Consider the following 13,090-nt stretch of genomic DNA (forward strand, 5'->3'; position numbering starts at 1 on the left):
AAATGTGATTCAAGTATTAATCTCTCCGGCACAGGAATATTTCAGGAACGTTGTTCCTCCGTTTCTGGATTACCCTTGATTCGGTCCTAGGTCACCCTCTGGAAGATGATATTCTCAGGCCTCAGATTGTTATCTCAATTCAGATTAAAATCCTGAAGCTTTCCATAAAAGAGTCAGCTTGGCTCTTTCACCTGACTCAGCCTCTTCTCCTGAGCCCTTCCTAGCAGAAAACAGCATACCTAGCAGAAAACAGAAAGGTAGCTGAGAGTTGATACCTGGTTCTTGTTTCAAGTCTCCAGTGGTGGAGAGGTAGACTGTACATGGGGCTTTCTGGGTGTCTCCCATTCACTTAGAAGATCTTATTTGATTTCTCTTCTGTCTTCCTTTTCACTATATTCCTGATATTTTAGAAAAGGAAAAAACAAATATAGCTATAATTTTTTCCACTTATTCTCCTCTGATTATGTCTTTCAGTGGTGTATTCATTTCTTTGTTGGCACGTGTGTTCAGAAACAGGCTTCTTCTCTGGGAAAATCTCCAAGAAGAACTTGCATTATTTGAACTGTAGTGTTTCCCACAGTTTGAATTTTACTTATTGCATATTTCTGTTGTGGTTAAGTGGGTTGTTCTGTTTTCTGCATTTCCTAAATATTGGCAGCTAGTTTCCATGACCATATTTGAAGTTGAATTCTTTCAACTGGAGACACATTTTTTGGTTTTCACTGTTTTTGATGTCGTTTGACTTGATGCTCAATGCTTACACTTACTAACTCAACACAGGTTGCAAAGTGATAATGTTGTAAAACTATCATTTTATTTTTTTAGCTATAATAACTTTCTTGGAGATGCTTGCTCTCATTAAATATTCTGTCACTTGCAAGGAAGAAGCAAGGTACATGCTAGCTTCTAAAGGGAACGGATTGATTACCTCTCTTCTTTGCAGTGTTACCCAAACTCACAGACATAAACATGTTTGATGGGTTTTAATCCATTGCAAATACTATCCTTTCTGAAGATCAAATTGACCAGAGCAAGCCTGTTCAGGATCACTACTGAGTCCTTCCATCACCACCCTAGTAGTCTTTGATAGCTTTCTTGCTATCTGAATTGTCAAAATGTACTTGTAACATCTCCTAAATTCCCATCCCCTACCAGGAATCCATCATTTCACCAAAAAACAAAAAAACACCACCCCTGGTTTTATAAATAAGAAATATCAAGACAGAAATCTGGGTGGTGGAATTTCATTGGGTTGGTCATTATTATTGGAGTTTTCAGTTACATATATTTGAAAAAGAAACATACATATTTTTTCACATATATATAAAAATAGTTTTGCATATATATGAAAGAAAAACACTATATTTCATAGTAATATTACTTCCAATGTAAAGTTAAGACTGTGATAGTACAAGTTTTTTATTTAGCACTACATCTACATTTTCTTTGTTAAAGATTGAGCATCATCATTTTAAAGGACATAAGAGAAAATAAAATTAGAATGTCTCATAATTACTCATATACTTTATCCCATATTAAAAACAAAGCAATTATGACTGCTGGAAACATAAATTTTATTTTTCATATTCTATTGCCATCCTCTCACCTTTTTTTATGGTAGCATATGGTCTACATTGTTGGACCATATGGCAGTTGCACTATTCTCTCTGTCTTTTCAACCCACACTTTATTTTACTTTTAAAAATTACTCTGTTTTTAATGATAACCGCTATTCTTAAACTAATGTTTCTAGTGATTTCTGTTTTCTGGATGTTTTTCACTAGTAAATTCCTCAGGGATTTATGGAACTTATGGGAACACTGTTCTTTGAGTTCTTGAATAGTCTGTGCTATCATGAATGGACTTTTAAGTTCTAGTACACATTCAATATGGTTCCGATAAAGAAATATTATTTTCAGTATATACTGATTTTGTAACTGGCTATCTTAATTAACATGCTTTGGTTTCTGTTAGTCGTAGTTATAGTCGTAGTGATAATTCCTTTTGCTTTTCCCAAATTCAAATAATGTGAATTTCACTTTCCAAAATTTGACTCTTTCCCAAGTTTCAAATAATTGTACTGGCGAGCATGTCCACATTTATCTTAATAATAAAAATGATAATAGGCATCTGTTCTAGTTTGCTAGCTGCTAGAATGCAATATACCAGAAACGGAATGGCTTTTAACAAGGGGAATTTAATGAGTTGCTAGTTTACAGTTCTAAGGCCGAGAATTAAAACAAGTCTATAGAAAAGTCCAATCAAAGGCATCCGGGGAAAGATACCTTGGTTCAAGAAGGCCGATGAAGTTCAGGGTTTCTCTCTCATCTGGAAAGGCACATGGCGAACGCAGTCAGGGCTCCTCTCTCGGCTGGACAGGCACATGGCGAATACGGTATCATCTGCTAGCTTTGTCTCCTGGCTTCCTGTTTCATGAAGCTCCCCGGGAGGCGTTTTCCTTCTTCATCTCCAAAGGTCGCTGGCTGGTGGACTCTCTGCTTCGTGGTGCTGCAGCATTCTCGCTCTCTCTGAGTCTCTCATTCTCCAAAATGTTTCCTCTTTTATAGGACTTCAGAAACTAATCAAGACCCACTCAGATGGGTGGAGACATATCATCCCCTAATCCAGTTTAACAACCGTTCTTAACTAAATCTCATCAACCAGGGAGATGATCCCATCACAGTCCCAAATACACAGCATTGAATAGAGACTATTCTACCTTTAAGAAATGGGATTTATATTAAAACATGACTTTTCTTAGGGGGCATACTTCCTTTCAAACCAGCACATTGCATCCTTTCTTCTTATGTACTTCAGTAGAATGTCCCTGTGTTTCACTATCAAGAACAAATTTACTCATTTGGTTGAAGTTATTTTTATTACTTTTATTTCTATTTTACTTAGATATTTTATCAATAATCATGGCTGGATTTTATCAAATTAATATTTGACATGTATTGAAATTGTGAAATTATTTCTTTTATTTAACATTAATATATTTCCTAATGGTGAATCAAACTGATGGTCCTGAAATAGATACTATTTTATCATGGGGTATTGCTTCTTAGTGTTCTGCTGGATTAGATTTTTCCCTGAAAGAAAGGGTTTGCATTACTATTTATATAATTGAGATGACATGTATATATGCACATAATTTTCTTGCTTTCTGATCTCTGACAAATTTTAATAGTGGAGTTAATCTACCATGATAATATTTAATACACATATTCCTTTTTATATGGCCTTGGTCAGTTTTATTGCCATGGGGATTAATTGTACGTTTAAAGTTCAATAGCATAGAAATTTCACTTTCATTGAATGTATGCGGGAAAAAAATCATCCATTAAATAACCTTCACCAGTCAAGTCACTTTGTGGATTGGTGGAGAGGATAGAGGGTGTTTTTGATAACTTTTTTGTCAAGATCATGGCTATCAGTCTCTTGATAGTTTCCTAAAATTTTACCAAGAAAAATGTACTCACTTATGAACATTCTAATGCTTTCTCCATCTATACCAATTACATATTTTTAATTATCCTTTGTTTTTTCTCTCTCTCATACACACTCCTTTCCTTTCCTTCCTTCCTTCCTTCCTTCCTTTGTTCCTCACCTGTGTACTAGTGTACATAGGATTTTCTCCATAGGTTCTGTAATGACCACTTTGTATTAAGTAATTAAAGCCTAAGAGAAAGTGTCAAGTGTGTTTCTACATTAGAAGGGCAGTTCTAAGAGAGCAAATATAACTCTTGACCTCAGCTGAAAGTGCTAATTCTACTCATCCTTGACTTATTATGATAAGTTGTACTGAGGAATTAATTGGAAGCAACATGAAAGACTCTCTCAATCTAATGTGACAATCATCTTGGAATAAACCAATGAGAAGCTAGCCCCATTCCAAAGACCAAGAACCAAGAGAGTAGACACTGAGCTTATAGCAGAGCTGGGCTGCTGCAGTGGATATTTTGGAGTTATTGTTTGGATGATGCTTTGAGACCTGACCCTTCTCTCAGAAATCCTACCAATAGGCATTTGAAGTGGGTGCCCAGCTGCAGCCCTACCCTCCCTTTTTGTTAGATTAAGTAGTTAGATTATTTTTAAGTTTATTTTATTTCACTTGGTTACTAATAAAAGCATTAAATTCTCTGAAATTTCTTCTGAGGACATTTTGGAGTATTTATTGTCTGCCAGCAATATGCTATGCTGGCTCATGGTGGTTTCTGAGAGATGATTTTTAAATGTCAGGGATTTTTGCAAGCCCATTGTTAAACCATGTCGCTGTTCAAAATAAAATCATGTAACTTTATAACTAAAAATTTTTGTTAAAGCAATGATGATAAATACTCACAACTCCGAATTCCCTTATTGCATGACTACGTGTCATCTCTGCTCTGAGGTGGTTTGCCTCTGTTGTACCTGTATAGTGAGAGTGGTAGGTGGTGGCCACTTTGTGTCTCTTCTCACCTCTGTGTTCCGTGATGTCACGTTGGTAGCTTGGGTTGGGCAACAGCGTGAGGATTTACACCATGGGAATCAGAAAACGCTCCAGTCAGAACTTAATCGTTTGCCTGGCTGTCTAGACTTAAGAAAATGTTAACAATGGTTTAATCTTAAAAGAGTGTCAGACCTGCAGTCCTTCCATTATGAATAGCACAAAAAACAGGAATTTTCCTTGCAGTATTTGTAAGCTTTTATTGAATTGACAAAGAAATCACCCATGTTCTTGATAAAGTAGATATGATACATATTTTACTTTTTAAATTCTGTCATCCTTTTACCACAAACGAAACTAGCAAGCAAAACCTCTGCTGGAAGTACACTCAGAGAAGCAGAGGGCAGCATCACCCAGCTCACCACGTGTTAGCCTCCGTTATGTTCTGACTTGAATATTAGGATTATTTTCTAAATTATCTGTGATTATATTGTAAATGTCCTGTTTAACTCTTGTTAAAGACTTCTGTTTTAAAAAGAGTGCCTCCATTTAGAATTGTAGCACATTTTTGTTATTACATTCTAATTTTATTGTTCTTTAGTCATAAAATGTGTCATGTGCTAGTGCCACCTGTTTGGACTTACTGATGTTACCTCATGACTAAATATACAGCCAATCTTAGCAGCTGTCTTATGGGTCCGGAAAAGAAGGCATGGTCTGCTCTAACTGTGGTTGCGCTTACATAGATGTTAAATACATCAATATATACATTAAACTGTGATATTTGTATTTGAGTTTTCTGCAAACTTTCCAAATTTTGTGTGCTTTATCTAGGAGGTCTAAGAGCACATGAAAGCTGTCCTTTCTTGTGATATTTCTAACAGTTTTACTTGGATGATTAAGCATATTCATAGCTTTTTTGTGCTATTTCACATTTTTTCCTATTATTTGCTGCTTGATTTTTATCTGTATTAGTCTTCATTATTAATAATAATAGCTTTTCCCTCCTGGTATAGTGTTGCTGTTCTTTTTTCAGTAGAAACTTTTGGCTCAGTCTATTTTAGGTATGTATTTGGTAGACCGTGTATAACCGGATTTTAATCCAAGTGTGTTTTTATACTAACAGATCTATTACTATAATTTTGACATTTACTGTCATAAGAAAGTTAAATTGGATCATTTTATATGTGATGTTTTGTTATTTTATTTGATATAATTTGCTGTTGTAGTTGTGCTTTTTTCTGATTTTGTGCTTTATGTAGTAGGGAAAGCATGCGGTCAAGTTCTTTAGCCATGTAAATTAAGGACAATCACTTGTCATTTCTGTGCTGTTTGTAAAATGGTATAAGGGTGTCTGTCCATTAGAGGGGACAGGTGGCTATCTTGCATAGGTCTCTAGATAGCTGACTTTCACTTGGTCTTTCCACCAGGAGAAAGTGTTGATAGATCACATCTCATCACTCCTTCCTCTTCTTGTCAAGTTGGCTCCATTTCCGATCTCACAGTGTGACTGTCCCTCACATGTAAGGCGAGCCTGTCACTGTGGTAGAGGGAAGGGTAAGGAAAAGCTAGCCACGTCAGTCTTCCTATGTCCATCTTTCCTCTTTCCAGAAGAACTTCCCCTGCTGCTGATGTCCCAAAAAGAGACCGCTGTTGCTGATTCTGCTGTTTCTGGAAGGTGTCTAATCACAGGAGGAATGTAAAAAGTTAAATGTCTTACAGAGATTAAGCTATAAAAATTAAGATTTTCTTTTTCTCAGAATAACCTGCTTTATTTGAGGTCTCATTACCACAATTTGATCATCTCTATAGAATGATTTAAACATCCAAGCCACATACTAACTTTCAATGCATGTAACAAAGTATTTTCAGTTTGCTGTTTATCACCTTGATAAGCATCAAGAACAGCTAAAATGTGTTTCCTTCAGAACTTAGGAACACTGTCTGAAATTTAGAGCTACATTCATTCTGAGCTTTAAAGAACTAGAAAGAGATCACGAAAACTCTGAAGAAAGAAAAACAAATTAATGAAAAAGCAAACAAACCATTTCCATTCAGCCTTTTCATTCCAATTTAAATTTTGAATTCCTACCGTGTGATGTTGCATGTGTGCAATATTTGTGTTTATGTGTATAATACATACCCAGTCATCACCATTTTCTCTTTATTTTATTTACTGAGAATTTATTGCTATGACCTTACTACATGAAAAGCAGAAAAACACTCTACACGCTCCTGGAATACAACCCACAGACCTGTCCTCAAGTTTCTCATACTCAGGCTGCAAATAAGCCTACAAAGAAAAACCCCACAAGTAGACAAACTATAGTTTGTGTAGTCAGGATAGAAGCGACTGTCATATGGTGACAAAGATTAGTTTGTTGCTCATGTCAGGTGGTCCTTCTCCAGCTATACATTGGAGTTTCTAGAACATGTTGCTCTTCAGGGGTAACCAGCGCAAGGGAAGGAGGAGCTAGAACATTTGTTTGGTGTTCCAGGGGAAGCCTAGACGTGACTTAAGTCCCTTCTTTCTCTTTCATTTTTCTGGATGTATTCATATGTTCAAACTGAACTGTGATGGAGGCTGTGGGATGGATATGCTGAAATCAGAACTGGTGTGGTGGATCAGGGCATACCCCTTTTTCAGAGTGCGTGTGATGTGTATCACAGTGGAAGGAACAACGTGCTCCTCGGGTACTTCGGAGAGTGGGGAACTTAAGATTGCTGATATGAATACTGACACTGGCGTGGGCTTTTACAAAATCAAATACATATGGAAAGGGATAGAGAGAGAGTTAGAGACACAGATAAAGATAGAGATGTACAGAAACACTTTTGTGAAGCAGTTGAAAAGATGAAAAGCTTCCCAATTCATTTTACAAAGTAAGGAAAACCTTGGGCATCAAACATCAATTGGGTGAAGGATTTGCCCCTCTGGGGGCCAGCACACTGTGCTCCATCACAATGATCCCGTGGCACCTGTAAAGGTACAGGGGTAAATAACTGACAGAGCTTAAGCCAGTCAGATTCTTTCCCATGAGAATGTAAGACTTAAGGGTCACTGAGAGAGAAAGACCCTGGAGTTATCTTAATGACCACACTGGTTATTATTCTCTGGGTGTAACTACTCCTTCTCCCAGGAAGATCTTTCTCTGCCTGCTGGGCAGCAGATGAAGATGCTGAACAAAGCTTCTGGGAAGCCAGTGGTGCTTTAGAACCAACTCAGCCCTCTTCTTCCTACAGTTTTCATCCCTTTGAGAACCACTCCTGGCTCATTACAGGTTTCTAGGAGAGCCTTGACAGTAAATCATGAGAAAGCAAGTGACTCTGAGATACAATCTGCCTATCATATGCAGATCATTGATCCCTACCTTCCCAAATCCTGATGCTGGGCATGCACAGCAGCATTTGACTGTGAAACAGGAATGGCAAGAGACAGTGCTGAAGAGAATCTTCCCAGTAGGTAGGTCTTTAAGTAGTAAGTCTAGTTGTCCACTTTTGTTGTAAGAAAGATAGCCAAAGTTGTGGACCTCATGGGGCTCACAGGCCATTGCTGTTGTTTTTGCTGCCTGCTCAGGCATCTTGGAAGGTTGACAGTGGAGAATTGTGTTCAAGATCGTCAGAGAAAGAGGTATGTGGATGGATATATTGGAGCAGGCACAAAATTTGAATTTACTCCATGTAAGTGCCCCCCCCCCCCCGAGGGGAATTGTGACAGAGGATGCTCCCTGTGATCCTGTGGATGGCACATCAGCCACATGGGACTCAGTGTGCCAGGACACAGGGGTCATGGCAGCAGAGGGTGCTCTCAGGGATCCTGTGGTGGCACTGAGCCTCTACCTCAGCTTTACGGGGCTCAGCGAGCCAATGCACATAGGGGTCACGGCGGCGGCCACTGAGGAGTTCCTTGGCCCCACTTACATGGAATTCCTCTCATGGGGCTCATCTGTCTTCCACCACTGCCACAGTTCTAACCTGCCGAGAGGCACTGTGTCCTCTAACAGGGCACAAAGCAAGGAGGAGAAGAGTGGTGCGTGGATCTCAAGAGGTGAAAAGGGGGAATAAAACACTGTTCAGCTGAACTGAGCCCAGTGGCATTCTGAAGGCAAAGTAAGATGCAAGTGAAAGGGTGATTGCATTCTAAAGCACATGTCCTGGACTCATTCGCCTCCCCTTCTCCCCATACCCAGGGCCGCAGGACAGTCAAAAATAGATGAACATATGTCAAATGCTTAAGTATTTTGTGGGTCATTATTCATGCAGTAAGTGTCTGCATATAAATACCTTCCCCCATTTCAGGTGAGTTAGAATGATGTGTTTATCCAAACCTGATGGTACTTTTATAACAGTACTTATCGATATTTTTTACCACGTTTCATCTAAGTCCTTCATAATACATTTCTTTAAATTTAAACCACAAACAGCACTGCAACTTTTCTTTCTATACTCCTCTTTGTGTATCTTTTTTTTTGCCATTTTGATCTAGAGATATGTGATGATTTTTGTTGTTATTAAGAAACTAATGACTCTATTAACATTTGAAGAAAGTAGATTTGTTCAAACAAACCAACCAACAAAGGCTACATCTAACAACTATGGATACTTGAACCTGAAACTGTTACCACAATCTTGATTTGGGCTCCCAGTACAGAAAAAATAATTTTAAACTGTTGGTAAAAGAAAGTGTTTGAATGGCGAAATGTACATGAATTAAGAAAACCATCCATGTAATTCAAAAAATGAAATGTTTAGGATGGTGAAAAAATTTATTTGGTGCTTTAATCAGTAATTTGATGAGATTATTTAAAAATCATAACAGTATTTCTTGTGGGTAAAATAGAAGTTTTAACAGAATCTTTAAAAACATAGTTTCCCAAAATATGAAGGCAGAGTTGGCATTCTCCATGGTTTGTATAAAAACCTACCTGAAGTGCTGTGAAAGTGACTTAGAAGGGCTTCACTTCCTGCCTTCCTTTACTTCTTTTGTATAAAGAAGACAGCTTTCTTATAATCAATTCTTGATTTGCAGAAAGCACATGAATTGCAAATAAATTAGACTTAATAAATTTATGAGGGTGCTTTGTTCTATGACAGGGAGAGAAAAAACAAAATTGGGCCAGTGTGACCCCAGTTTGAGGTCAGTACAAAGGACCAGCAGCACAGCCCCCAACTTCACTCTTGTGACAACTCCTTGCATTTTCTAGGTGGGTGCTTAGAACAGTCTCCATGGGAATGCAGTAGCTGTTCCCCCGTGGGCTCTGGGGACAGTCCGGAGCTGGCGAGCCAGCACCCCCAGCAGCCTAATGCATGCTCAGCTGCTGCTCACGGAGCTGCATCAGACCCAGATCCCAGGCCTTTGCAACCAGCACCAAATGCTTCTTCAAGTCCATTAATTTCAATGTGGTCCCTACCAACAAGGCTGCCTATTGTTCACCACAGCTGAATTCCGTGAAATGCGGGTTTTGAATGTTTTCAGTAAAAATGTTTCCCAAGCTGTAGAGAATGTTGGCAAAAGCCTGATTAATGGGACTGCAGCTGAAACAATGCACCCTTTGGCCGAGAAGTCAAGGAGCCTGGAAAATGAAGAAGAGCTTGAAATACGGACATTAGCCAAGGCCAGTGAAACCAACCAAACCAAAGAAAATCATGTTTTTATCCAGGGAAAGAAATAAACAGATGGGTTGCAGAGTACTCTGGGTTGATTTAAAGATAAACGCTGTTAGCCTGGTTCTCAAATAAGAACCAAAAAATAAAACAAAAGTCATCTTCCTCCTCGGCTAAACTCTTAATTCAGAATTTGAGCAGTGAGTGGTATCTATCATTGTTTTACCAAAACAGGAACAAGATTCCTAGCTCTCTTTAAATTAAGTCTATAACTCCTTGTCTATCTCTGTCTAGCTTTAACTCCCCAAACAGGTGTATTTCCTAAAGATATTTAGTTGATAGCCCTTGGACTTTTCATTTCCACGGTACCTCATTATGTTTTATCCAACTCTGAGAATCTTGGAATCCTTTCAAATGATTTCTCTTCAACGCTTCTCAAAACCTACTCTCAAGTGAAGACCCCCACCCCTTATTTCAACTGGAAAATGTGAAACCATCAACTTCTGACACCCTCATGCTCACCCTGTAAGAATCTGTATCATTCATTCACAAATATCTATTGAGCCTACTGTATACCACTTTGATGAAATGTCAGTGATAAAAGCAGATCAGTGGGCAGGCCACTGTGGCTCAGCAGGTAAGAATGCTTGCCTGCCATGCCTGAGGACCCGGGTTCGATTCCCGGTGCCTGCCCATGTAAAAAAAATAATTAAAAAAAAAAAAAAAAAAAGATCAGTGAGGACAAATTCTAGTGTAGAGAGAGGTAATAAAAATGTATACAGTAGGTCAGGGGGTGATGGTTTCTTAGAGGAATAAATCATGTGGGAGGATAGTGGCTGAAGGCAGTGATCACAGAAAAGATATTTGTATGGCCAAGGAGAAAAGTGGAGCTGGGGGTGAGAAGCGGGGTCCAGGAAGGGGTTTAGCTATTAAAGAGTATTCACTTCTTCTGTATATGCTTTTGTAATTATTGATACATGCAGCATGTATTTTTCTTTTGGTTAAAACTGATAATAAGGGGGCAGCAAAAAGAAAATTAGCTTCCTCACTCCCACGAAATGCACAATGAAAATTTCTTTCAATAATGTCAGTTGCAAGGGTTGCCAGTCTTTTTGTATACTCCAGGTGTCTTGGACTGGTCTTGCCTCCATAGGACCAGTGACCATGTCTCCCAGGGTTCTGAGTGCCCATCTGCAAGGTGTTGTGAGTGATAGGGTCATAGGCTAGTAATGAATAATTTGGCAGGTCTGTGCTCTTTATTCTCTCTTGAGCACATGCTGTCCCTTTTCCCTGCTGACTTTTTGGGGCCATAAGTAGGAGATCGCCATTGTCCAAATGGGAGATTATTCTGGAACCAGGAGGGCAGAAGATTGCACCCCCAAATGAATGCAGGGATTCAAAGGGGTAGGGTACATGTGTTCATTTCTTGGGGAAAGAGGGACCTGGCAAGGATTTCTAGGTCACCTGGATCGTCCTGACATGCTGTGGCATCAGTAGAAAAGATGACATGTAAGATGGGTAGAAGCTTTACACAACATTTCCCATGGCCTCTAAGACGCAAGGGAGGGCAGTCAAAAAATTTCTGATTCTCAAGAACAACTTGGAAGTTAGCTGAGAAAGAGCTGGCCAAATTTAAGATTTGGAAGGGACAGAAAATCCTATTGGATTTCAGCATGGGACCAGTTAACAACCAGGAATTCAAGGCATGCAGAGGACAAGCCAGTGACTGGAAGCCTTACCCCAGTACAGGGCCTCTGTAATTAGGCTAAGATTTCAGAGGCCAGCTGGGGGAAGAGGAGAAGGGAGGGGAATCAATTTATTTACCATGAAATGAGTGAGTTTGCCTAGAATTTTGTTACAGGCTAATTGTCTGGAATCTGGCAGAATGGGGACTCAAAATTTAGCCTAAATGGAGTTAAAAAAAAAAATAGAAACATGTTTCTATATAACTGAGTATTTGTTCTAAAAAATGAAACCCACTCTGTACTTTTAAGCCCTTGGTAACATTATTATGAATAATAACACCAGCACAAAGAGAACAGAAAAATGAGAAAATATTTAAATCTTGGTTTTAGTAAAAACTCCATGAGTGTACTAAAAAGGCAAAGCATTTGTTAAATAAAGCCAAAGAAGCAAAAAAAAGCTTCAAGGAAGGGAAGGGTGCTGTGTGACAAGTATAGAGCTCTTGCCCTAGGTTAATTTCACCTGGCACCATCTTGCACAACCTGCAGTTCTGTTTAGCTACAAAGCATCCCAGTAGTTTTCCTCCTACTCTCTCAGAATTTATTTTGATTCTCAAACTACACACACACTACTTAGTTGTAAAACAAGACAATTTAGGGCTAGAAACTGTTAGAATCCAGGATTTCTTTAACTTGTAGAAATGGAAGGTAACTCTTATTTATGGGTGAGTAATTTTAATGACTAGCCCAAAATATGAAATATTTCAAGGCAGGGTGCAGGATGGGCTTCCTTTGATAGATTGGAAATCTAGTCGTCGTTCTCTCCCTACGATTATATCTGCTTTATCTCTGATAGGGAATTAGACAATTAAGGAGGACTTCTAATATTCAATTAAAATATGTGAATATAGGAATATTAAAAATGCAAATTCTTACCTCCTCCTGGGAAAATGCTTATGCTGCTCAAATGCTGTCCATGCCTACATTTTTAGCATTGTATCCACTTAATAAATTTCTAAAGTGGAAGAGGGCAGAGGGTGGAAGAGGGCTAATGGCCATTCATTCCTCTTTTTCCACATGAATTGATATATGAGTGGCTGAAAATGTAACCATTTGAAGGGGAGAGAAAGGTGTGTGTGCCTTTTAGTAATCTCTTTAATAATATCTTCTAAATATTTGGAGAATGTTAAAGTGGGTAGGATAAAGTAGAAGGATGGTTGAGTTGAGAATTTGACATTTATAACAAAGGTTTTTTGAATACTCCTTCCTTGTAAGTTACAGTGAACTTGGATCTTTTTTGTCAGATGTCATCTCCATCATTTTACATAGTGATGGAAATTAACTTTCCTTTCTAGGTTATAAAATTAGGAAGTAT

The 13,090-nt window shown here is 38.5% G+C and overlaps 1 long non-coding RNA gene across 1 annotated transcript in view; it reads right to left on the bottom strand.

Moving 5' to 3' along the window:
* LOC143671624 (uncharacterized) overlaps window positions 1–4,565 on the bottom strand; it is a 29,416-nt gene extending 24,851 nt beyond the window's left edge. The window contains exon 1 of the long non-coding RNA XR_013169617.1: window positions 4,346–4,565. This is a non-coding gene — a long non-coding RNA (uncharacterized LOC143671624). The remainder of the gene's footprint in view (window positions 1–4,345) is intronic.
* Between the last annotated feature and the right edge of the window lie 8,525 nt (window positions 4,566–13,090).

This window comes from Tamandua tetradactyla, chromosome X, assembly GCF_023851605.1.
Source record: "Tamandua tetradactyla isolate mTamTet1 chromosome X, mTamTet1.pri, whole genome shotgun sequence".
Taxonomy (NCBI): domain Eukaryota; kingdom Metazoa; phylum Chordata; class Mammalia; order Pilosa; family Myrmecophagidae; genus Tamandua; species Tamandua tetradactyla.